The following is a 27,849-nucleotide window of genomic DNA, read 5'->3' as shown; positions in this document are numbered from 1 at the left end:
TGGGCCACAGTTTTTAAAGTATAAGTAAATAGAATTGAAGATGTCATTTGTTTGATCATGACTCTGTTTATGGTATTCTAACTAGGAAGAAAGTTATAATACAGTACGAAACTTTAACATTCGTACTCTGAGAAATGAAGTTCCAAATGCCTGCTAACAGTTTCTGTAAAAACAATGAAAATCAGCACTCAATTCCTCTCCACAAACTCTATAATCCCAGATCCCTGGTACCTGCAAACTTGCATCTTAAAGCAAACTGACATGAAGTTGAAGTGAGGCATTACATTAGTATGTTGGAACAATGAGTATTATTTTGAAGGTTACAAAAGGATAATGATAAAAACAGAAAGAAATAAACCACTTTTGGAGTTGATAAGAAAGCATCAATGATGACTTTATACATCCTTAATAAATTTTGCAAAAATAATGCAGCTGCAGTGTTGTACCTGAAAAGCTGTCCTTTCTCTGCACTACTTTTCTGAAAACAACATTAAATATGTAAGGAATTCTTTCCTTTTTTAAAAAAAAGACATCTTAGTATCAAAACAGTTTCAATCCAATTTAGTACATTTACATCTTCAATGTTTACCATAATTGCTGTTTAAAATATTTAACTCAAAGCACTAGAAGAACCTGAAAAGTCAATTTGTGTTTAATTCACCTTGTTTATTAAAGCATAAAATTAGAAAACACACTTTCAAAAGATTATTCAAAAGGTATGATTGAAGCAAAGAGACAGAAGTTAGGATGATAGACAAGTAATCAGATGGTTTATATTCAGCCATGCCAAAAAAAAACGAAAAACAAACAAAAAAAACCCTTGAGCTAGGACCAAATATTTATAGTTCTATTACACAGCTCTTTTTCATCAAGATGTTCACATTTGTTCTGTGCCAGCTGCTCTTAACCTGTGTGCATGAGTAAGTAGGGACAGAGGGTAAAGTGGAGCTAATGGAGCAAGTACATCAATGAGCCTTAATGTAGAGTTCTTCTTATACAGATTCAGACTCTCAGCCAGTAGAAATCCAGGATCCATCCTTTAAAAAGTAACCTGTTGATCCTGATGCAAGTAATCCATGAATAGTACTCTAATATGTGCTGCCACCCTCTGCTCCCAAATCTTTTCCTATATCCCTCCATGCATGTGTTAGCTGGCTAACACATCAGTACCTGAGATTGAGTACCTGGGAAAATCAGTTTAAACAAGGAAAGGGTTCTTTGGGCTCACAGTGTCAGAGGTGTCAGTCCTTAGTCAATTGGGTCTGTTGTTTGGGCCTGTGATGAGGCAAAACATGGTGGAGAGATCATGGTAAAGAAAACCTGTTCACTTCATGGCGGCTTGAAATCAAAGCAATAGAGAGAAAACAAGGATCCCAATATCTCCTTCAAGGCTTCATCCCTAATGACTTAACTTCCAAACCACTAAGCCCTACATCTTAGAGATTCACCACTTCCCAATGGTACCATGAGCTAGCAACCAAGACTTTAATCTATTGTCCTTTAAGGAGCCTTAAGAGCAAAACCGTAGAACTGTGTGTCATGTGTTCCACCAGACTTGCTGCATTGGATTCTCCATTGCTTCCTGATATTAACTAGGAGAGACACTAGTTTTCCTGCATATGAAGTATGCAGGAAAGGGTATAGACACTTCCATTCTTTTGGCAAATCTGCTGAAGTTTATAAACTGGGTGCTTGTGACTCACCCTGTAATCCTAGTGACTCAGAAGGTTATATCTGAGGATCATGGTGTAAAGCTAGCCTGAGAAAGAAGGTTTATGAGACTTTTATCTCCAATTAACCACCAAAAAAGCTGGAATTGGGGCTGTGGTCCAAGTGGCAGAACACTCAGAATTGTGGGAAGAAAAAAAACAGCTTAGGGGTAGTGTAAGGTCCTGAGTTCAAGTCCCAGGTCCAGCACTTAAATAAATAAATAAATAGCTGTTCAAAACATTCTTATGCTGGAACAAAAAAACACAGAGTAATGTAATATAAGAAACCTGGTATCTGGAATCAGGAGACCTAGATTTGCATCTGATTCTGCCAATTCTGACTTGTGAATCAGAAACTTCATTCTGGAATCCAAGCCTCAGTAACCACAACTGTACAATAAATAAACTAATGGCCTCCATTAGACACAATGAGATACTGTCAGTGCAAAGTCCTTTGCAATTTATAATTTCCTAGAGGGACAACAGTCTATTAGGTAAAGTTTTGAATTTTTGTTTGCTGAACAAGAGGAAAAATTTGCTAATAGGTATTTTGAAATCCCCACTTCATAAGAAATAAAATATAAAATATCTACTGTCTTGCTAACAAAGAGTAAAAAGTATAATCTTCAGTGGTAATTTAGTTCTTTAGGTACCAGTAATAGCAACTCTGAGGGATCTAGGTCTTTTCCTTTTTTGAATTCCTGTACCCTTTTCATCTGCTCCCCTCTGATACACAAGGGGTATTTCTTGTAGCCTGTGTCTCTGGGGATGGTCTACTGCATGGAGTTGACCATCAAATGCACAGGATGGACAGCCAAAGAGAAGAGTACAACTCTTTCTTCCTCAAGCATTCTGTTTTCAGTTCACATCTTTGACTGCAACTCTGTATATCCACTACCATAGTAGACTTCCCTCACAGTCCCTGTGCTGCCAACTACATTATTTCTTCCTCTCTTGCCCTCAGCCCTATAATGCAGTGACAACTTAGTGGTTCAGACACCAAGTAGAGAATCTCACCATCCTTTGTAAATTTCCCTATTTGTAAGTACATGTAAGTACTCCTTTTATTAAGGTCTTATTAGAGCCATCTGGAATGGCTTCTGCTCCCTGCCAAGACCCTGATTGATACACCAATATAGCAGACCAACAACAGGCATGGAATGTTTGAAGCAGGACAGGAATTTGAGTTCATTTATATAACAGGGTTTTGTATTATTTTCCAGTCACTTGTTCTTCATCAAAAACAAACATTACTGCTAATATTAAATCTTTTGCTTGGGGCAGCATGGTAAAAAGATTATTCCCTTAAAGCTAAATAGAAGCAAACAAAAATCTTTTTCTTGAAGAATCTCTCTTAATTTTCTTACAACCAAGAATTATTTTGATTCTGGTTTCCTTTTTTGTGTGTTTTGTTTAAATGATTCATACAAGTTTTCCAATTGAGGGTTAGTATGTGTCCTATTACTGAGCGGGGGAGGGTAATGAAGCAATTGCATTTCTAAAACATGTTTATAAGTTTTAATGTGGATTGAAACTCCCTCAACATTTTTATGGAGAAAAAAATTAATAAAGAAGTTAATATTGGAAAATTGGCTATCTCAATTACATAGTAACTTTTCCCAGTAGTTTTCTTAGTATTTATATATTAACATCATAATGATTCAATGCAATTTATGTAATATGAAGCCATTATTGTGAAAAAGATCCATTAAAATAATATCTCCATCCTACAGACAGACTTAACATACCCTAAGGACTCAGAAGGAGCAAATGCAGGATTACATGATAGGCCAAAAGTTGTGTCATGGTCTGCCAGGCCAGGTAAGTAATACACATTTCATAAAAGATCCAAGTAAATAGTTACAGACACAGGAAAGTCTCTGTAGGGTACATGTGCACTCAGGCAATTATTAAAATATGGATTATAGAAGATTCCCTTTTCTCTTTTATTCTAGGCTTACCATTTTAATAAGAACAAAAGTAAATCAAATATGTGTGCACAAAGACACAGAACACATTCTAATAACTTCAGGGACTCTGTTTTAATCTACTAAAGGGATATATTTCAGAGTCGAGAAATGACATCTTGAAACCCCTTCATTCTATCTGGGTGTTACAGCTGATATGGGTCTGTGTCAGGCAAGCTAAGAACAATGCGTACTACTCTGATTCCTGGATATTATAGGTGCAGCAATAACTAGCTTGCTGAGCTTCAAGGAGCAGAAATGATTTCCACCTTAATAACCCCTGTGGCATTTTTCAATTTTCCAGACTGCCAGTCAAATGAATGCATGTCTGGGAAGGAGAGAAAACAAGAAAGAGGAAAGATTAACCTCTAAGATTGACGATATAAACTCTATTGGCTAAACTTAGTCATGTGGTAGAATACAAGTATGGGTAGCATGCACCCTGTCTCAAAAGTGAGCATGAATGTGAGAGAGAGAGAAAAAATTGCAGGAGAGTAACTAGGATCTTCAGGGTCACATGTCTAAAATAATTGGAAGGTTAACCATTCTATTTTCTTCCTCCTTTAGGTTGGAAGAAAACCAGCAAGCAGTTTCTTCCTGATCCTCACTCTAATTAGCCCAAGAGATGGTTCTTTAAAGACTTGTGGTGTCTTTTCAAATGAGAAAGCCTTGCAGAAAACACAGACCAATCACTGTCTGTACTGTTAAATCTCAACTGAAGTGAGCAAACAGGACTCTAGGCAGTGCCCTGTCCTCACAGTAATTCTGCAGCTTGTCCCCAGATTCTCTGCTCCACTGGAAATTAAGATACTTCCCCCCAGGAAGAGAAGTCTCTCTAATTACAGAGTCATCTAAAGGAAAAAAAAAAGGCTAAGATTATTTCTATTGGCAAAAGGGCAAAGTGCAAATGCCATGCAGAATGAATGTGCTCTAAAGAAGAAGCCACATTGTGGATGGCTCACTGCACAGTGTCTTGCTTCTTTCATCTGCAAGTCTTTTTTAATTTTTTTATTGTAAAAATATTGTACAGAGGGGTTACAGTTACATGAGCAAGGTAATGAGTACATTTCCTATCAAGTATTGTGGCCTTCTCGTTTGTTTTTCCCCTACCAACGCTTCCCTCCCACCTCCACTCTACTACACTCTTCCCCTCCCTTCTGCTCCCTTCCCCCATCTAAATTGTAAAGTTCGCTTTTCAACATAATGTCTTGTACATCTCATTGTTACAATGGGTCAACCTGTATCCCTATTTAAACGGGGTTTTTTTCCCCTTCCCCTCCCCAAATTAGAAAAGTGTATATACAAGATACAGGGCACCAACATCAAATACAGGGAAAACAGGAGTTATTCTGTGGGAGAGGAACATACAAAGCAACAAAAAAACCACATGGTACATTATAATTATGTTAGAAACAATATCAAGAAAGAAAAAAATCACTTGTGACCCTATCTTGGGGTTGATTTCACTTAACATCATCTTATCTGGAAATATGTACATCTTGAACACTTTGCCATTTTCTTTCAGTGTCCTTTAGTCCACTGTTCTTCCACCTGGGGCTCTCTACAGAAGTCCTAGGCATTCCAAAAATAAGATAGGGAATCATTCATTCTAGAATCAACCTTGAAAGCAAGAGGGGAAATGATGAGACTACCTTTTGATCCTGTCTGAAATCACTAGTCTTCACACTAGAGTTTTGTACAGGGCCAAGATACTACAGACTCTAGAGACTGCTTAGCCTGATCTTCCCCTTTTCATTCATCTGTTTGTCTATTAATTTATTCAAGGATTGTGCATCATATATATACATATATATATATACATATATATATTACATATATTACATACAAATTTTATGATAAACACTAAAGTAAAATAAAATATAAATGCAATCCCAAAGCACATATCTTGCTAAAGAGACTCTAGGCCCACCTTTAATCCAACTCAATTTTGCAGTTCTAAACTCTCTAAGAGAGTAGCCTCATTTACCACTGTGTATTTCTCCAGTCCTCTGCACACTGTGCACAGGATGGTAATATTTCACATACCATCACAGTCTTCTCCTTAATCCAAAATAAAAATCAACATTACAAGGTAGCATTCAGAGACCAAGGACATCTTGTCCAGGTCTTAATGTCCAGCTTATTTGTATTAGCCTTTATATCCTGAGTTTTTCCATGCTGAACTTACTTTTAAAAATTAACTTCAGTCAGGCGCCTGTGGCTCACGCCTGGGGTTGAGATCTAAGGACTGAAGTTCAAAGCTGGCCGAGGAAGCAAAGTCCATGCGATTCTTATCTCCAATTAACCACCAAAAGGCCAGAAGTGGAGCTATATGGCTCAAGTGGTAAGGCGCTAGCCTTGAGCAATAAAAGACTATCTTTTGATAGTTCAAGGGCAGTGCCTAGGTGCTGAGTTCAAGCCCCAAAATGGATACAAAAAGTAATTAACCTAATACAATAAACTTTCATCTGGAATATTTTTAAATTTAGAGAAAAATTCCATAGATAGTACAGAGTCATCGAATACCCTTCCTCCAGTTTCAGTATCTGCTAAAGTTATCATCTTCTATTTCAGTGACAGACTTGTCAGAACTTAGAAATCCCAAGATAAGGACACAAGTGGTTTTTTCTTTTTTGTTATCGTTTCTAATGTATTTACAAGGTACCACGTGATTTTTTTTGTTGCTTTGTATATCCCTCCCCCATGGTATAACCCATTTCCACTGTATTTGATGTTGATATAATTTGGGAAGGGGAAGGGAAAAAACCCATTGCAACAATAAGATGTACAATTTAGCTGGAGGGGGGGTGTAGCTGTGGAGATGGGAGGGAAAGGATGGTAGGGGAAAAACAAAGGAGGAGGAAACAATGCTTGATAAGAAATGTGCACATTACCTTGCTCATGTGATGTAACCCCTCTGTACAGCATTTTCACAGTAAAAGCTTATTTAAAAATAAATTAATTAATCAATCCCAATAAATTACTCGTAACTAAGCTCCACACATTATTCAGATTACTCCAAGTTTTCCATCACTGTCCTTGCTTGGTTACTAGACCTAATCACCTTGACCTATTGTAAAAGACTTCAGCCCACCACAGTGTCACGATGCATGCATTGCCTTGCTCAAAACACTCTTTTCCTCACTCCTGCCCCTTAGTCCTTTTTTTCTGTGTGGTTGCTGCTCATTGTTCAGATCTTAGCACCAAGATGGCATCTACAGAGGCTCCTCTCTGAACCAACCAAGGGCTGGTTCCTGTGCATAAAGTCTTTATACCAGGAGCACTTTCTTCAGAGTGTTTTCTTAACCTGTGATTTTATTCTTTTGGTGTCCTTATTAACTTTTGTGTCTGTTTGCATTTAAATTGCACAGATCATGATGGCAGCAACCTGTCTATTTTTGTTTGACCTGGCATGATGTGAGGTAAATAGTAGACACACAAGAACGGTGCTGAGCAGGGCACCAGTGCTCACGCCTTTAATCCTAGCTACTCAGGAGTCTGAGATCTGAGGATCATGATTCAAAGGCAGCTAGGGCAGAAAAGTCTGTGAGACTCTTATCTCCAATAAACCACTCAGAAAACTGGAAGTGGCTCTTTGGCTCAAGCAGTAGAGCACTAGCTTTGAGCTGAAGAGCTGAGGAACAGCACTCAGGCCCAGAGTTCAAGTCCCAAGACCAAAAAAAAAAAGAGCTGTGCTGAATGAATAAGTGATATAAAGAGTTAAGTGATAATTAGAAGAAGCATGTTATACACAGGACATCAAAATGAGTGATGCCAATACATATCATGGACTTCAAAAGAAGTAAAGATAAAAGTGACAGGCAGGCTTAAGGGAAGACATTAAGGAAATGTAGAATGGGATTTTTTTGGACCATATAGTCATAATACAGATTACCTACTAAGCTCCCAGCTCTCAAAATATTTGGATTCGTTAAGCAAAATAATTTAAGCAATGTATCAAATTGTAAAAACAATAGTGTTCTGTGGAGGAGGAGAGCAGTCTAGGAAACTGAAAAATTAGTTGAGATAATAATATGCCTAAGAAATACTGAATTAATATTGAATTAAGAAAGAGGAAGATATTATTAGATTTTTTGATTATAGCCATTCTAACCTGGGTGATGTGGAATCTCAATGTTTTGATTTGCATTTATTTTATGGCCAGGGAAGTTGAGCATTTCTTCATGTGTCTATTAACTATTCTGTTTTCTTCTTCAGAGAAGTCTCTCTTTAAGTCTTTAGCCCATTTGTTAATGGGCAGTTATTTCTTTGAGGATTTGTTCTTGGAGGATTTAATTTTTTGAGTTCGAAGTATATTTTATAGATAAGGCCCTTGTCTGTTGTATGGCTAGTGAACATCTTCTCCCAACCCGTGGGTTTTCTGTTGATCTTGCTAGCTATGTCCTTTGCCATTAAGAAGCTCTGCAGTTTCATACAATGCCATTTGTCCAACCTTTCTTTGATTTGTTGTGTTTCTGGATCTTTATTAAGAAAATTTCAGCCTGTGCCAAAGAGCCCTGGAGTTTCTCCTATTTCTTCCTCTACTGTTTTCAGGGTATCTGCTTTTCCCTCAAGGTCTTTGATTCATTTGGAGTTGATTCTGGTGCAGAGTGATATATAAGGATCTAATTTTAGTTTTCTATGGGTATTAAACCAATTTTGCCAGCACCATTTACTGAAAAGACTGTCTCTACTGCATTGTTGGTGGGAGTGTAAAAAAGACTGTCTCTACTGCATTGTTGGTGGGAGTGTAAACTTGTTCAACCACTCTGGAAAGAAGTATGGAGGTTCCTCAAAAGACTCCACATAGAGCTCCCTTATGACCTGGCAATCCCCCTTTTGGGCATTTACCCAAATGATCACAAACAAAGCCATACTAAAGCTGCCAGCACAACCACATTTATCAAAGCATTATTCACCATAGCAAAGATATGGAACCAACCCATCAGTAGATGAATGGACCAAGAAAATGTGAGATATATGTATACACACACACACACACACACACAATGGAATTCTATGCTTCCTTCAGAAAGAATGACAATGACACTGCCCATTTGTTAGGAAATGGAAAGACCTGGAAAACAAATCATATTAAGTGAAGTAAGCCAGACCCAAAGAAATAATAGGTCCCATAGTTTTCTTCATTTGCAATAATTAGTATACATCTAGGATAATTTTATCAGATGAGCAGAAAAGCTCAGAAGCTATTTACATATGACCATATAGGATGATACTAAACGAAATGAACCCCAAAATATGGACACAAGAGGTCTTTCTTTGTTGTTGTTGTTTTTAATGTACTATGTGATTTTTTTGTTTCCTTTGTATGTTCTTCTCCCTATAGTATATCCCTGTTGTCACTGTACTTTATTTTGGTACCGTGAATTTTGTATATACATTTGTTTAATTTGGGGAGGGGAAGGGGAATAACAAAATGCTGAAACAAGGACACAAGATGATCCATTGAAACGATGCTCACAAGACAGTGTACTGATAACAAACTTTACAACTTCAGGGGAGGGGAAGGGATAGTGGGAGAATAACAAGGGAAGGGGTAACAATACTTAACAAGAAATGTACTCATTACCTTACTGATGTAACTGTAACCTCTCTATACAGTGTCTTTATAATAAAATTAAATTAAAACAAAAGAGGAAGATGAAGAAGGGGAAATAATGGGGAGATTGGTTCAAGAAGAACTTAGAACCTAATCAATAAGTAAAAGATAGCAACAAGAATGAATCAAGAGTTAAAAAAATAAGCAAGGAAATTTGGGAAACAGTGATAATAATTCCAGACTGAATTAAAAGGTTCATGATGGAAGCACAGGAATGAACTCTTTAAAGACATGAATTCTGCTTTTGAGAAGTCAAGGAGATTGGATTTTATTCTGTTAGTAAGGAATCATTAAGCAATAATTACATGATGAAAGCAAGATGTAGGATGAAGAGGATCTGGGCAAAAGGGATGTACATTGGAAAACTGCTCTGGAAATCCACACGCTCACCTCATTGTGTTAGCACTAGACATATAGTAGAAATAATGGACTGTGATGGTTTTCTTTTTGTGAAGACTGACTTAAAAGTGCCTGAATTAGCATTCACTGCAGTATTCACTACAGCATACTTCGTCCTTAATACTTCTCTCTATGGAGAAACATCCTGGAAGATGAGTAGATTTTGAATAACCATAAATATTCATTGACATTCCTTTATGACAAGGACATAGAGCATAGAAAACACGGTATACATGGTCCTCTTTGAACTGTGTTTTTCATCCTTATACAATGATGGGTGAAATGAATATATATGATGTACGTTTATGGTCACCATCCTCAAAGATGTCCTACACACATACACAATGATCTCCACCTCTTGGCCTCACACAGCGTGTAGTCCTCTCCCACATTAACCTGAGGCTGGTTTTTGGAAGCTATAACACATGGCAAAAGTGAGGGGATCTGTCATCCCAGAGTAGGTTATAAAAGACCTTCCATAGTGGTTTCCTGTCTTCCTCCGAGACCAGTGTGGGGGAAGCCAGCTGCTGCCATGTCAGGAGGACATGCCGGCTGCCATAGCAAGGCCCATGTAGTGAGAAAGGGAGACTCTGGACCACAGCCAGGGAGGACCCAAGACTTGCCAGCAACCGCATGAGTGAGCTTGGAAATGAATTCTCTGGTCTCAGTCAAACCTGACACAACTGCAGCCCTTGCCAACATCTTGACTGCTATCTCATGAAAGACTGAGCCACAGCCCCCACTAAGCTGCTCCCCAATCTCTGCCCTCAGGCATGGGGAGACATAATAAATGCCTGTTGTTTCATGGTGTTGGATTTGGGGGGGGGGGAATTTGTTACACAGCAACTGAAAGCTAAAACAACTTTATACCACTAAATATTGAATGTTAGCTAGGAAAATGTTTTTTAGTCTTTGTTAAGATGTACTAAACATTATTCTTAATTTCAGTTGTTCTTTTCAGCCTGGCTTTTTTCTCTATCCTTTCCCACATAGCTTTTGTCCGCAGATCTTTGTTTTATGCTCTTAATTCATGCAGTGAAAAAATACAAAAGACTTCTTCAGGAAATAGATGAGGAATAAAGCAATAAAATAAAAATGGCATACAATTCATCAGATTTCCCCAAGTATCAGCGAGATCATAATCACATTGACATGAAAAGAGAGCATATCATACATATTCAAAGGAAAAGGGTATCACAAAACTTGAGTTTTAGATAAAGTTTCCTAGAAGCAGATCTCACCATAGAATTTGCACTATGAAAATAGTGGGGGGAGGAGTGGGGGCATGCAGATTGGCAAAGGGGAAGAAGCCATTCCCAGATAATATTTTCAAGTCTCCCAGGTGATCACTTCAACCTATCTGCCAGGGGCAATCTGGAATGGAAGTTAATGCCTTAGAGATGATCCTGAAGCAGAGGAAATGAGCTTCAAACTTTACCACTCACCCACTGGCAAAGGGCTGCTCATAGAGTAGTGAGTTCCCAGGCTACCCTGCTCTCTGCTGGGATTCCTAGTAGAATATACAATGAGATTGCAGTAACCTGATGTCTTTAGAAAGAAGTTCTAGGTGTCTGATCACAGAGAAGAGGATGCTGAAGCCAAAGGAGCACACACACACACACACACACACACACACACACACAAATATACACACACCATAAAGGGGTGTGAGGGCCTATGGATATGTATATCAATGTCTGCTCTAGGAGAGGAAGTTCCAATGAAAGCAATGGATTTCACCTGTGCTGAACTTCCCTTGTATGAGGGAATTAGTGTAGACATGCAAGAGAAGGCATTTTGCAAAATCGACTATGAGAAGCTTACACAATTATAACTAGCAGAACCTCCCAGGAGCTCAGGAATGACTGGAAATTATCCTCTAAACTCCACATTCTATTTCTAATCCCTAGGAGAAATCTTGACCCTCCCTTTTCCACTTGGGTTATTGAAATGGAATCATTTGTCTTTAGAATAAGAGGTGTCAAGAAGTTTCAACAACAGTCTCCTCCTAAACTTCAGCAATGCTGCTTTTCACCCATTCTGGTTCTAAAATACAAATACTGCATAAAACCCTGACCTCAATCTCGAATAAAGAAAAAACCTGGTGGGAAGAGAATGAGGCCCACACAAGTGTTTTAAGACAGTTCCCTCTATTATTATCATTATCCCTGGGTTGCTAAATTTTGGAAACCATTTCAAATACAAGCTATTTAATAACCTATGTCTCTTCTTCTCTTTTTCAGTAGAATTTATCACCGACAATCCAAGCACAGTAATAGCTTTTCCTCCTATGCACACTTTAGGATATAGTCTGACTTTATCTGGTGTTAGGCATACAGGCATAAATCATTAAGCCCTTGCTTGCCTATCAAGAGTCTATCTTTCAGGAAAATCAGGCATCTAGGGGCTGCCAATTACAGAGCTCTACTTTCTGGCTCTCGATCAGGGCTACAGATAGATACCTCTCCCCAAAGATTCATCAACTGCCAAAAAGGGAGGGAGGTCAATGCCACCAAAATCTGCAACTTCAGCAGATTCTGAAGTTTCATAATAAAATAAAAAAAGACAGAGAAAGAGAACTACACAATCTCCAAGGCGTATTTACAAACAAGTCTCAGAATTCACAGGTTGTGTTCTGAAAAGGAGACTATAAAATCCTATAAAAATCAAGTACTATGCTACAGTTACAGGTTACTAAACACCTTAGGCACTGGTTTTAGTGCAAGGCTGTCTGGGTACTTTTCATTAAAATTCCTTTTCCAGAAGGATTTCTTCCTAATACATTTTACCTTATCTTTTTATGACTTACATGTGACTAGACCATACTAAGGTTCATGTGTTGCCTTTCAGGTAAACATTCCTTTTGTGTCTATCAAGAATTCAGTTTCGTTGTTGTTGTTTTTAGAGGTGTTTTTTGGTTGTTGTTTTTGTGGGGTGGTAGAGGAAAGGAAGACCCCAGTATAAGTACAAAGTACAAGAATTTCTGTACTTTGGAACCATCAAGATACACCATGAGATGACCATATTCCAACTCAGACTAGGACATTTAGGGCTATTGCTCACTTTATAAGTAAAAACGTTGAGATTTGGAGAGGTTAAACAAACCTTCTTAAGGGCCCACAAAATCTCCTGTAGTAGGCCAGTCACCTGTCTCTCTACAAAAGTGTTTCCAGTTATATCATAGTTCAACTAAAAAGGTGAGAGATAAATTTAAACTACAAAGTGGTGTTGTATAAGATTTAAAGATTCTTTTGAAGGCAAGACACAACACAATGAAACTTGGATAGATGAAAGGCAGAACTCTTTATTACTTAATAAAAAGGAAAAGAAGGTTTCCAGCCAGTGCCACACAGTAATGCACAGCAGCCTTGGTTGGACTAAGGGAAGGCAATAGCAAACCGGATGTATAAGAGGTTGGCTTAGAATGCAATCAAGATGGGGTTAGCTGAGATTCCAATTTTTCCATGGACTGGCTAATTTAAATAATTCCTAGGGCTTGGGCTGAGGCTAGAGGACATGAAGACTGCCCTAGCTAGTTTTGGAGTGACTTGTATGGGTATCTAGAAGCCCTAATAGAAGTCTTAAGGGAAGTGGCAAGGGTATGGGAGATTATCAGCCTTGAGTTGTGGTGTTAAAACTAGAGATAGAAGCAACATCACCACCACCCTTCCACCACCAAATTGAAAGTATACAACTAAATGATGTTAGCCTTAAACCAAATGCAGATAGTAAGAAAAGGTTCTGTCAATGGGGAAGGGTGCCGGGGAGTGGGGCTGGGGGGGGGGGGGGGGTGTGGAGGGGGAGAGACAATGTATCAATATAATCAAAAAACTTGAGATCCAATTCTTCTGTCACTCATCTGTCCTATGATTTCAGGCAAGTTATCTGACTTCCTCCATATCTCCTTCTCTACATCTTCAAATCCATAATTCAAGCCACTTACCAGAATATTGTGGAAATTCACTACAACATTGAACAAAAAGTACTTTACAGATTCGTATAAAATGTAAGCTTATAAACAAGGAGATTTCCACCCTAATACAGATATCACTCAAACAAGATGATATCAAGATATCTTTTTCTTATAAACAAGGAGATTTCCACCCTAATACAGATATCACTCAAACAAGATGATATCAAGATATCTTTTTCTGTTTTTTATTGTGAAAAATACTGTACAGAGGGGTTACAATTACATGAGCAAGGTAATGAGTACATTTTTTATCAAGCATTGTTATCTCCTCCTTTGTTTTTCCCCTACCATCCCTTCCCTCCCACCTCCACAACTACACTCTCCTCCCCACCCCCAACCTAAATTGTAAAGTTCATTTTTCAACATAGCATCTTGTACATCTCATTGTTGCAATGGGTCAACCTCTATCCCTATGTAAACATTTTGTTTTTTCCCTTCCTCTCCCCAAATTATACCAACATCAAATACAGTGAAAACTGAGGTTATACCATGGGGGAGGGACATACAAAGAAAAAAATAATAAATCACATGGTACCTTACAAATATGTTAGAAACAATGTAGCAAGAAAGAAAGAAAAACACTTGTGTCCCTATCTTGGGGTTCATTTCGCTTAAGATCATCTTATCTGACCTTTTCTGCTTGTCTCAGACATATACTGGTTATTGAAAATAAGGGAAACCATGGGACCTATGCTTCTTTGGGCCTGGCTTACTTCACTTAATATTATTTTTTCCAAGTCTTTCCATTTCCTAACAAATGGGGCAATGTCATTCTTTCTGATAGAAGCACAGAATTCCAGTGTGTGTGTGTGTGTGTGTGTGTGTGTGTGTGTGTGTGTGTGTGTGTGTGTATCACATTTTCTTGATCCATTCATCTACTGAGGGCCATCTGGATTGATTCCATATCTTAGCTATAGTAAATAATGCTGCAATAAACATAGTTGTGCTGGTAGCTTTAGCATGGTCTTGTTTGTGATCATTTGGGTAAATGCCCAAAAGTGGGATTGCTGGGTCATAGGGGAGCTCTATGTGGAGTCTTTTCAGAAAACTCCATACTACTTTCCAAAGTGGTTGAACAAGTTTACACTCCCACCAACAATGCAGTAGGGCTCCCTTCTGTCCACATCCCCTCCAGCATCTGTTGTTATTAGAGTTCTTGATTATAGCCATTCTAACTGGGGTGAGGTGGTATCTCAATGTTGTGTTGATTTGCATTTCTTTTATGGCTAGAGACTTGAGCATTTCTTCTTGTGTCTATTGGCCATCCTTCTTTCCTCTTCAGAGAAGTTTCTCTTTAAGTCTTTGGCTCACTTATTTATCAGGCAGTTGTTTCTTGGAGGATTTGTTGTTGGAGGATTTAATTTTTTGAGTTCCAAGTATAATTTAGATATAAGACCTTTGTCCATTGTATGGCTAATGAAGATCTTCTCCCAATCTGTGGGCTTTCTCTTGATCTTGCTATAGGGTTGTATACTTAGCACTACAGATATGCACTAGGGTTCTAACTCTCAAGGAATGTCTCTGTCCTACCAAGTAGACAGAGCTATAAATTGTGGATTCTTGATATGATAGACCAAGATAGTTCCTTCTGATGTGTTATGTGCTATTGTCTCAAAATAATAAACTGTCAAGATGATATCATGCATCATATTAATGGCAGTTTATTCAGAGAAATTCCCAAAGAGAGGAACTTGTGGCTCACAGACAGATGCCAGATTTTATCCTTTGTTTTCTCCTCCTTCTTTGTAAAGTCCTGAGCTTTTTGGAGAAAGAAAACCCTAAACTTATAGTTACCAGAAGCAGATATGATTCATGAAAGCACACCACAAATTCTTGGAAACCCAACACTTTAAAATTATCAGGAGTTTTTTTTTTTAAGCTAAAAATAGATCTCTCTGGACTTAAAATGACTACTTTGGGGGAAGAGATTTATAAGGGGATCAAGGAGTGAGAGTCTGAATATAAAACATTCAAAAAATTTTTTACTTCTCAGACATTCAGAAGTTCTCATTTTTCGGTTCATGTTTCTCAGGAAGCACAAGTCTTTTGATGTGAATAAAAGAAACTCAAATTGGCCTCAGCACTGATTCTCATTAAAGTTTCTTTCCTTGTCAGAAATGGGTGGTCTACAGTGGGTTCCCCAAGGAAGGATGGGTTCTACCAGTTTACAGCCCTACTGAAGGTTTTCATGCATTTCAGAAAAGAGCTTTCCAGGAAATCGAAAGTTTCCAAAAGACAGCTCTTCTCTTGTGTCATTTCTCCTCAGAAACAAGACCCTGATGAATTATTCAACTGCCTAGTTTTTCAGAGCATCTTCATGTGTCCTATGCTTAATACTTTTTAAATGCATAGTCAACTTTGGGAAGAGTAGCATAGAAAATACAGAGTACAACCCAAACAGAAATTTCCAATTGTTAATTTCAAGTCCAAATATTTATGGCATCCACTGGCTAGTATATAAAATCTCATATTGAATTTTCACATATGTTATTACTTTCATTTTTTTCTTACTACCCTACTCCAAGTGTAACAAAGTTATACCACTAAACCACTTATTATTAGAATCTCTTCTTTTCTATCAGTGACCAGAACTAAGTTACACACCTACCATAAACCAATCACTAGCAAAAGGAATCAGAACAACATAGTTAAGACAAATTAGGATTTATTTATCATATGGGAAAGGCAGATGTGGAACATTTTCAGTTTTAAAAGTCATTGGATGAGAACCCAACTAAATCTGTTAACATTGTCTTAAATACATTATATGACTCAATCTCCAAATACTCATTTGGAATGACTCTTAACTCTTTTAACTTTGCCTATGAGAAAAGAGTTGCAGCAAGAAATCACTAATATACCCAACGGACCATATATGTATGCCCAGTGTCACGGTGTTATTCATGGCAAAACCAGAAACCAGTGCTATGGTTTGTCCTGTCCCCAAACCTTTGCATTTGTCTGATGTGCTAAAATTTAAAGTGACAACCTGAGCAATTATTATTCCTATGGGTCCTCATAAAAGATGGCTGCTGGATCATCAATTCATTTTCCTTGAAAGTGCCTTGCAGAGAGAAAGTGACAAAAGGTATTGAGCTTACCCTTTGGTTTATTGCAAAGGTACCTTAGTATCAGACTTATTGACAGGTTGGGATTGTCCCAAAGAAAACAGCCAACCAGAAAAACAGAAAGAACCAGAGGCTTGCCATGAAGTGCTGGGAACAACAGAGTTATTAGGAGATACCAAAATATCATTGATTTGCCAGAGAAAATGTTCCTGTTTGATCCTCACACGCTGATACCACAGATGGACCCAGCTTAGCTGAGGCACGCTCTGTGCTTCAGCTGTTTACTTAAGCAGCACCAGGGTTCTCAGAAAGAGTTGCTATGCCAACCAGCCCGGGAACTATATATACATTCAAGACCAGGGCTTATTCCTAGGGCTTTGTTACCTCTCTTTCAAAAGTTTGCATCTCTTATTGCTAAACTGCTTACATTCATGCAGCACTACCTCGGATAGCCAGGCAAGTCTTTTTCTCCAGCAGTTTAAAAACCAAGGCGCAGCTTCACAGGTAATGCAGCATAACCTATTGACATCAGGGTTTTGCAGTCAGGAGCCAGAGTGTTCTCTTAGCTCAAGTCTCTGAAGATCTGATGGTCCAATGATAAAGGGCAGAGCTTTTTGTCATCTATTATTAGTTGTCACATGTACATATTAACAGACTAAAGTCTGTTTTTGAAATGTCATGATTGTGGCACTTTTAAAAAACAGTCTCTTTACCATGTACTTAATGGGACACATTTCAAAATAGGACCAGCCAATCAAATGTGATCAATCAATCTACCTCTGGTCTCTTGCTAGAACTGTATTGAAATAAAACCATGATGTTGGAAGATAAAGAGAGAAAGCTCTTTAATTACCTTTTCTCCTGTTTATGCAACTTTGAGGACTTTTGTTCAAATGCATCTGACGTTTCAGTCTGCTTATTTTATAATTATTGAATGACTGCATGCAGCACTGCCACTTCTGCCACTTCTATTAGATGCTGATGGCTGATAAAACCGTTGTTGACAGGGAACAAGCAAATGAATTGGAAGATTAGTGATGTTTCTGTGATTGCATTTAAATAAAACAAAATATCCTGGCAGCAATTTGATCAAATCTGAATGTATATATGTATACACACACATATATATGTATATATATGTATATTATGAGAAAGCAGCTCTGTGAGAAACCAGGTTTTCAACAGAGAAGCCTGTTTCCTGTTGAGATATCATTTTAAATCCTCAAGTGTGCAGTCACTTCTTCTTCAAACAGATTATAAACCCAAAAAAACAATCATATAATCTCTTCTAACAAGAGTTTTTCAACTACAGATTGCTTTAAAGGAGAAAGAAATAGAAAGAAAACCAAGATCTAAATAGTGATAATACATGCTAAATCCATTTGAATTGATAAGGTAGGAAAAGCACAACAGTAAGACTTAACGGGTTGAGGCTTTATGTTCACCCAAAAGATCAATACCGAGGGAAGAAGAAAACTTGGAAACCTTTCCATCTCTAATTAACAACTGAAATATGGCAGATGAGGCAGAGTGGAAACAGTCAGGCTATTTCCTAGGAACAGACTCTGCTCAAGTAGGGCTTAGTCTTACTTCGTTATTGATGTAACAATTGTGTGAATGACAATGTTTAAGTGTTAAGATATTTCAAAAACATGAAAATGTGTTGTTTCTTCCAAGTCATTAAAGCAAAGTCAGATAGCGGTGAGAAATCACAGTCACGTGTAGTTGGCCAAACTGAAAAGAAACCAACATCCATCCACTATGCACGATGCTCACTCACTGCTGTTCCTGTCAACTTCTCAGTACAGCCACAACAGTGCAGGCTCCTACTTTGGGAGATGTATTACATAAAGCTGGCAAAAGCCAGAGCTCAGATCAGTACCTATGACTATCTAACTCCCTTTTCCACCTCATACAATATTCATTTGTTTGATCAGTCTACTATTTAGGGCTCCTCACCTTCCTCATTCAACTGGACTTAAGGTCTTCACCAGAAAAGCTCAGTCAGGGTTGAACATAACAGGCAGACACTTTAACTGTTTGTTAGCAATTCCAGCAAACAACTATATGGGGTTGACTGTTTGACAGTCCTTTTCTAAGCAGTTTATAATTAGTAACTCATGTCATTGTCATAACAATCCCAAAATTTATGTAATTTTATTTCCAATATATCCATCTTACAACCAGGTAACAGGAGAAGAAAGATTTTCCCAGATATTAAGTAGAAGGGTCAGATTAGACCAAGGCAATCTTGTTCAAGAGTCTACCCTCTTACCTAACAATATTTACTGAGTCTGTGAAAATAACTGAATTGGCAAATGATTATGCATTATGCAAACTTAAGTGCATCTAATTGCACATCTCTGGTCTACTGAATGATGAAATACAATTGCTTTTTCATTACCAGTTTTTCATGATCACATACTCCCTTGGTATCTATGGAACATTGGTTCTTCCACATTATCCAAGGATGTTCCTTAGAGAAAATAACACAGTATTTGCATATAACCTACACATATCTTCCTGTACTTTAAATCATACCTAGAATACTCACAACAACTAATAAGATGTAAATGTCATGTAAACAGTTGCTACTCCATATTGTTGAGGGAATAATGGCAATTTTTTTAAAATCTGCACATGTCTGGTACAGATGCAATTCTTTTTCTGAATATTTTCTTTTCACAGTTCGTTGAATCTTCAAATAATCTAAAGCTATTGTGGACTAAAAATAACATGAGTGATACTTGGTCTGTTAAAAATTTGCTTCTAATTATTATTAATTGTTACAGAATTGCTAGCATTCCTCTGTATGGAATTTATGACATACATTTATATCCTGTTTTATAAGTAAATTGCCTATAGTCTCTCCTTTCACACTCATCAGCTGTGTAAAAATCACATCTATTTCTAACAATTTTTATACTTCTTCTTCCCCAAGTATATACAGCATTTCACTTAGTGCTCCCAGCAAACCTATGAAGTCATGAAGGTGCTATTTTCTCAGAGTGATAAGGCAATCAACCAAGCATGGGAATATCAAAGACAAAAGTCAATACAATCAGTTCCAAGTAGTACAGGAGGGAGAAGAAAAGTGATAAAAAAAAAAAAATGATGACTGCAGAAAGTCAAACTGTTTCTCTCAAGCCATCATGTGAACAAGTCAAGATCCTAGAAAGGATGAGTAGAGCTTGTTAGTCAAAACAGAAAAAAAAATCACAATTATGAGTTATACACAGCATAGCATAGTCTGTGAGGAGTTAGAAAAGGGGAGGTCAAACATTCTAACCTTAAGGAGCTTACTATCTGAAGAAAAGACAGATGCAGATAAGTCAATAGTAATATATTCTTATATCTTACAGAAAAAAATTACTACCTTCTAACTTTTTTTTAATCTTTTTTTTTTTTTCTGGGGCAGGGGGGTCTAGTCATGGGCCTGAACTCTGGGCCTGGGCACTGTCCCTCAGCTCTTCACCTCAAGGCTACCACTTGAGCCACAGCACCACTTCTGGCTTTTTTTTTCTGCTTATGTAGTGCTGAGGACTCGAACCCAGGGCCTCATGCATGCAAGGCAAGCGCTCTACCTCTGAGCCACCTTCTCAGCCCCTACCTTCTAACTTTTTGTATGCCTCTACTACCGTAGGTAACCAGTAGATAACCACAAAAAAAACTGTTTTTTATAAAAATTATTCTTAAGAAATAATGATGAGTAGATTATGGTCATGTTTAAGGAGCTGTTGTAACCCAGTTGTCACTTCGGAAGCGAGGATTCATGTTCAGTTTCTGTTGTTTAAGCTCAGACTCAGTATTGGGGACAAAAATTAGTTATAGAATTTGAGAGCAGCCTTTCATTCCCAGAAAGCATAAGTTAACAATAATAAGGACTATGTTCACTTGGTTATTTTCTCAATAGTAAAGTCAGACTGAAGAAAGGAAGGTTTTATAATGATAACAATTTTATATTGTATTTTGTACATGAAGATAGCTCCCTTTACATGTTATCATCTTAGTTATGTGCTTTTATACCAGTGATAGGGCTTTTTCAACTATTCTTCTGTGTGATCTTTCCTCTGTCTGCCTTACCTTCATAAAAATACCATGAATTTAGAAGAAGATACCAAAACAAGCCCAAATGAATAAAATTGGAGCATATGAATAAGAGCTTCCTGGGGGCCAAGACAGAAGGCTAGCTCTTGTCAACATGTGACAATAGAACTAGGCAGACCGGTCACCAAAGGACTCAGAAGCTAAGCCAACGTTTATTTTATGGATCAGACTATAGTACCTGGGGTTTGGGGGATTTTTTTTTGCTTTTAATCTCAGTTACATATGGTAATTAAGCCTAGAAATAAAGTATGACTCAGAGCTTGAAAAACATAGAGTTATACATCTTTTCAGAATTTGGTTTAGTACACATGAATGTCTCAGGAATATGGCCTACAGATGGAATGCCAAATTTTCTAGATGTCTATTATTTTTTAAGCTGAAGAAAATGTAGTTGAATTGAATACAGGAATAAACTCTAGGGGGATCAGCTGAAACTCTTACTTAAAGAACTGTGCCTTGCATGTGTGAATTGCAGGATGCTGCTGAACACTGATGAGACTTTCAAACTACTCTATAAAGTGAGTCTATCCAGTAAGTGATGCATTGTTTAATAAACTGGTTTTGCAGTTATAAGTAGTATATTTTTGTTTTTAAAAACAAGAACTTTCATCACATTGAATCATGAGAGATGGAAATTTTTTCACAATAGCTAATATCCCATTTCAAGTCAGTTGCAATCATTAGCATTGAGCATGATATATTGTCAATGAAACTGAAAAATAAGTATAAAAAAAATCCAAATTTCCTCCTTTCATTCCTGTCCCACCTATACATCTTCTACAACAGGAGATCAAACAAGAGAAGGGGGGGGGGGGGGGCGGGGAGGGAGGGAATACTAAGAGGAGAAGAGCAATGAGGTAAAATTCTTTTCCAGGATGCAAACTACTACAAATACAATGAAAACTCTTAGAAAAGTTCTTTAAGCTGAGAGTTGGAGAATGGCTCTTCTTGAGAGCTTGTTTCTTGCTCTCTAGTCCTCTGTACTGATTGCTTTGTCCACAATCTCACCCCCTGCACTTCCCTAATGTCTCCACTCAGCTCTGTTTTCTCAGTCCCCTTCCCTCCCAACCCCCACCTCCACCCCGCCCCATGCCCTTAGCATCTCTTCTGTGATTGCTCTGGCCTCCTTGGCTTTTTCCAAGCTTCCTCTGCTCCTCTGTTATCCTTCTTTTCTATTTCTGTAACCCTTTCTGTGCCCTCCTCTGCTCTCCCAGCCCTTGTGATCTCTCTGGCCTCAGGAGCTTTTCCTGTGATCACTCTCCTTGGTATATCTCTGTGATTTCTCTGCCCTCTCTGGCTTTCTCAGCTTTCTTTAGAAGTCAGAAAACCTCCCAAGGTTCAGAGATTAATTTCAGTTTGGATAAGTACCCAAACCTGTGAGTGCTTACACCAATTCTTTGTTGAAACTCTTTGGATCTAAACTCTCACTGGGAAGGTTGACCTTGTATAAGTTCAAGTACCTGAAGTTTTATCAAGAGAATCACTTCCCCTCAAACACTGGCTATTCTGCTTCTTCTTTTATAAGGTAAAAATATGATCATTGTTTCCTATGAATAGTTGATCTTTCCTCACTTGACTGAGCTATACATGATTAGAAAACCCACTATGCATGCCCTAAAAAGTCACTCAAGCAAGGATTCACTTATTCATTCATTTGGTAAACATGTGCTGATGCCTACTATGTGCTATAAAATAGAAAGCTGAGCATCTATTCTTAACAGATAATAATAGATGTAAATTCTGTAATACACTCTATAGACTATTTATACTTTATGTGACTTTGAACTAGATAATATATAAAAAATTCCTGCATTAGAAGAATAAAGCTGTATCCCAGTCTCACACTTTGCACTAATATCAACCCAAAGTGGATCTAAACTCTCAATAGTAGGCCTGAAACTTTGAAACTATTACAGGAAGAAGTAGGGAAACACTAGAACTCAATGGCATAGGATAGGACTTCCTGAGTAGAATTCCAATGGCCAGCAAATAGGAGAGAGAATTGACAAATGGGGTTTCATCAAGCTTAAAAGCTTCTGTACAAAATATAGCTTCTAAGCTAAAGAAGCCCACAGAAAAGATATTTACCAGCTATATCCCTGACAGGATCTAATAACTAAATATGCAAGCAATTCAACAAACTAAAACCCCAAAGAAAGAATAACCCAATTATTATTGAATGGGCAAAGAAGCTAAACAGACACTTCTCAGAAGAAGTACATATGGCCAATAAGACATGAAGAAATGTTCATACATTTCTTCATAAATAGATACAAATACAATGCAAATGAAAACAATATCTTACTCTAGTCAGAATGACCATCATCATCAGGAATATGAATAGCAACAAATACTGATGAGGTATAGGGGCAAAGAAAATGTAGTATATTATGAGCAATAAACTAGTGCAACCACTGTGGAAATCAGCATGGACATTCCTCAAAAACCAAGCTTAAAGCAACCCTATGATTCAGAGATACCACTTTTGGGCATCTTTCTGAAAGAATGTATAGTAATATACAACAAAGGCACTTGCAAGCACTCACACACACACACACCACATACATGAATATATGTATATCTATATACATATATATATATATATATATATATATATCATCAGGAAGAATGAAATAATGTCATTGCAAGAAATAGATGAATCTAGAAAGTATCATACTAAGTGATAAGCCAGGCTCAGAAAGAAAGGATGTGGTCCATGTGGATCATAGACCAAAAATACAACCTCCCATGCAAACACACAGAGATACATATACATATTTGCATTACCAACCTAACTGGAGTATAAGTACCTTTTATGAAAGAGTTTAACTCATTGATATAAAGCTTTCGAACAATCAACAGACAGTTTAACAAAATGTATATCAAGAAGCTGAAACAAAATTTGAATAGAGTTGCACATGAGGAGGTAGATTAATGAAAATGGAAATGGGACAAATACAAATACAAAATACTCAATTATATCCATAAGCAAAAGTATATAGACTATTAGGCTTTCTTTTATGATGTAGTGAGCTTATGAGTGGGTATAAAATAACAGCAGAATTATAGAATTTGTCAATTTCCTTATTTCTGGGGGTATCCTATGTACATAGAATGTTTCACCAATAACTGTAGACTCCTTTAGAAAAACAAAGGTTTAGGAATACACAATATGCATTGTTCGTACCTGCCTCACTTAAATTCTATACTAGGATCTTAAATGATATATCTTTATTGGTAGAGAGCAGAATAAGTACAGTAAAGCATCAGCATGAGGCCCAGTCATTGCCCTCAGCTTCCAAGAGGCCATTTCTATCCCTGTCTGAAAAGCATATCTGTTTACTCAGGGGATACTGGCCATGCCAGACAGTAGAAGCGTACAAGGTCACTTATGGTAGGGAGTCTCAGTCCATATAATAACATTTCAACCTCTGGGGGGGGATAAAAATCAGCCATAAAATAGTCAGCCATGTCTTTGGACCCAGCCTCAATAAAACTCTGAACATTGTATGTCGGGTAAGCTTCTGTGATTGGAAACATTCCATGTATGTTGTTGCACACCAATTGTTCAGAAGAAGAGCTGCTAGCCAAACAGCTTCGCTGGAAAAAGACTACCAGGAACTCTATACTTTTTCTACTGAACCCTGCTCTATGAGCTGCTTTCTTTCACTGATAATAATGAGCAGCAATACTAACACCTTTTCTGAGTCTTGTGAGTCATTAGGGATTTGTTGAATCTGATCAATAAAGATCAGTCCATAAAGGTATCAATAAGAAGTGGTTTTGCTTTTGTTTGGTTTTTTTTTTGGGGGGGGGTGTTCTCTGAAATTGTTGTTGGTTCAGAAGTAAGAGTCATTTGGAAGACTCCTGAAATTGCTGGTAAAAGGATGTGAAGTGATGGGGCAGAGTATAAAATTCTACAACAACTCTTCAGTGACTTCTTGAGGCTTCTATCTCTATGGAAGCAAGCTGTTATCAAAAAGTAGAGTTACCCTAGCTATTCAGGAGGCTGAGAGCTGAGGATCACAGTTCCAAGTGATGGCCAGCCTGAGCAAGGAAGTCTGTGAGATACTGATCTTTAATTAACCACCAGAAAACTGCAGGAGGTGCTATGGCTCAAAGTGATAGAGCAGTAGCCTTGAGCAAAAGAACTCAGGGACTGCACCCAGGCCCTGAGTTCAAGCCCCACAACTGACAAAGAAAAAATAAAAAGGTAGATTCTCTTCAGATTTCCAGTCTTTTTCCAACTCACAAAAAGTGGTGAGGTACCCAAGAAAAGAGGACTGAACTTCCATGCCACAAGCACCACAGGTATTTCCCTACCTCACCTCTCCACCCAGGACGCCACTGAGAGAAATAAGAGGAAGGCAGACAGATCATCTTTTATATTCTCAGCATCTTATTCAGTACATTTTTCTAAAGCTGCTTCTCAACATTATCTTATTAAGGAAAAGATAATTATGATATTAACATCTTGCTTCCAAACACTTAGTGAAGTCACAAGCATTTAACATCACACTTAAAAGAAACGGGTACCCACGTATCTGACACCTATTATTCAAATGCAAATCTCATAGTGATGTTGAAAACTCCAGTTTCATTTCATTTCCCACTACAAAGAACAGATGGCATTTTCAGTGAGTGAACTAATCTCAAATTGCCCATGGGACTGGAGGAAATACACAGGTATGTATGTGTATGGATCTACCTCAGAAAGTCACAACCTATATTTGGAAAAATATATACATGGAGACTAATTTTACCTACAATACTAATAACATACTGCCAAACCAGAAAAGCATTTCCAGCATTTCTGATGACTTTTTATTATAAGGTTCCAAGCCCTAGAGCAGGAACATAAGCTGATGGATGACACACCCCCCGAGGTTTCCTCTCCTCCAGCACACCTACCACACAACAGTCACATCCCACCACCAGTAGAGAACACCATCCCAACACTAAGTTGCTACTGTTCTGATCCTCACTCTTTGTCAAGGAGTGCCAAGTCCCAAGCCCTAACCTGGGCTCTCTACAGACATTAACTTTCCGTAACCTTCCCAACAACCCTGGAGGACGGGGTTATTATTGCCATTTCACAGAGACACAAGGTGCACAGTTCTCAAGCTCCAGATCCCAAAGGCAGCAGCATCCACATGAGCCATGCAACCCAGTTCTGTCCACCTGAGAACATTTCTGTCAGTACACAGGCAGTACTTTATTATAGACTCTGATTATAGCAATGTATCCATCTAATGGATCATCAACAAACTGCTAAGTTTCAAAGAATTAAGAGGCCAGTGAAACACCCTGAAGACCAAAAGTACTAAAATTCAACAGTCTCGTGAAATTTTTCTTGGATGCTTCCAACGGCACTTAAAGCGCTTATCACGTCTCAGGTGCCTCATCACACACAAGAGTGATGGAGCTAACGAAGTGCAGGTCAGAAGAATAACAGATAAATCAGTGGCCACTTACATATAATCACTATCCTAATTCTCATAAATACTTTTCCAGAGTTCATGATGTAGTGATCTACTAACTTTTTTTTTTCAGTTCAAGTTAACAAATCTTTATCTAGTGTCTTCTTCATGCCAGGCCCCATGGTAAGGGCTGGACAGCAGTAATATAATGTAATATAATGCCTGTCCTTATGGAGGACACATTTTGACTTTGGAACACTATATTATCCCCTTTGCCACCAAATTACCATGTCACTATTTAATTGGCTGTAAGTAGAATATTAACAGCTACAGGTCTATATTTTTTTTAAAGTACATTGGGTATGTCCACTGATGTCATCAAGTGAGTAAACGCTATTTTTCTCTTCCCTACTCCTTTATGCTATGTTTAAATGCGTCATCTATTATTTTTCATGTCTTCTAAGCTTTATTTTTAATTTTATTCATCTATTATTTGTGTATGTATATGCCAGTCCTGAGTTTGAACTCAGGGCCTGGGCACTGTCCGTGAGCATTTTTTGTTCAAGGCTAACACTCATCACTTGAGCCACAGCTCTACTTCTGACTTTTTCTTTTTTTTTTTTTGGCAGCTAATTGGAGATAAAAGTCTCATGAACTTTCCTGCCCAATCATGGTCCTCAGATCTCAGCCTCCTGAGTAGCTCAGATTCTGGCATGAGCCACTGACACTTGGCTAAGCTTTACTTTCTTGTACGCGTGTGCACACACACACATACACATGCACACACATCTTAGTTAATGAAGCACTTGTTGTTTATAATTACTTAGCATCCATCACTGCACATATTCACCAGGATCTTGCCAAAAAAAGAAAGAAAGAGAACCAACTCCTTTGAGTCTTGGGGAGGGAAGGAAGTAGGGAACAAAGGCTGAAGGAAGGGAAGAAAAGAGCATAACCTTCCCTTTGGCAGATGTCTGGGAAAAGAAGACTCTTTATGAGATCACTGGATCAAAGGGAAGTAAGAAGTTTCCAGGCTGCCAGTCACAAAGCCACCAAAAACTCACTTTTAATGAAAAAAGAAACTGTTAACTCCTGCACTGTTGTAAAATACTTACCAAAGACACCTTCCCTGCTAAGTGCCATTCATTTCAAGAGTGAAATGCTATAACAGAGAAAAATGCCCAGGGCAACTGGGAGCCCGAGAAGGAAGGAAGTGTGTGGTTCAACTGTCCCAGTAGGGGAGGGAACACGTCTCTTCCTTGACAGCTACCTCCCCTTAACTACTGTGCAGTCAGCCCTATTCGGTACCAATGAAAATTCAGTCTTCCAGCAGATTCTTTGCCATCTGCCTTATGACGACCAGCGTACAGTCACACACCTTGAATACTTAAAACCCACAGTGCTCCCAGGGGCTGCCTTTTTGGAGCAATTAGAAGATCCATGGAAAGAAACTCTTTGCTTTGCCACTTGGCTGAGGTTTCCAAATCTCATTGAAATGCTGGAAGAGAATTATTTCCTGATTTTTCTTCTTCACCTTGGTGCTTTTTTAGTTCCTATAGCCAGCAGCCATGGAAGCTCAGGGAGTG

Source organism: Dipodomys spectabilis, unplaced genomic scaffold, assembly GCF_019054845.1.
Source record: "Dipodomys spectabilis isolate Male_0828 unplaced genomic scaffold, ASM1905484v1 ptg000095l, whole genome shotgun sequence".
Classification (NCBI taxonomy): Eukaryota; Metazoa; Chordata; class Mammalia; order Rodentia; family Heteromyidae; genus Dipodomys; species Dipodomys spectabilis.
This window is presented reverse-complemented; position numbering follows the sequence as displayed.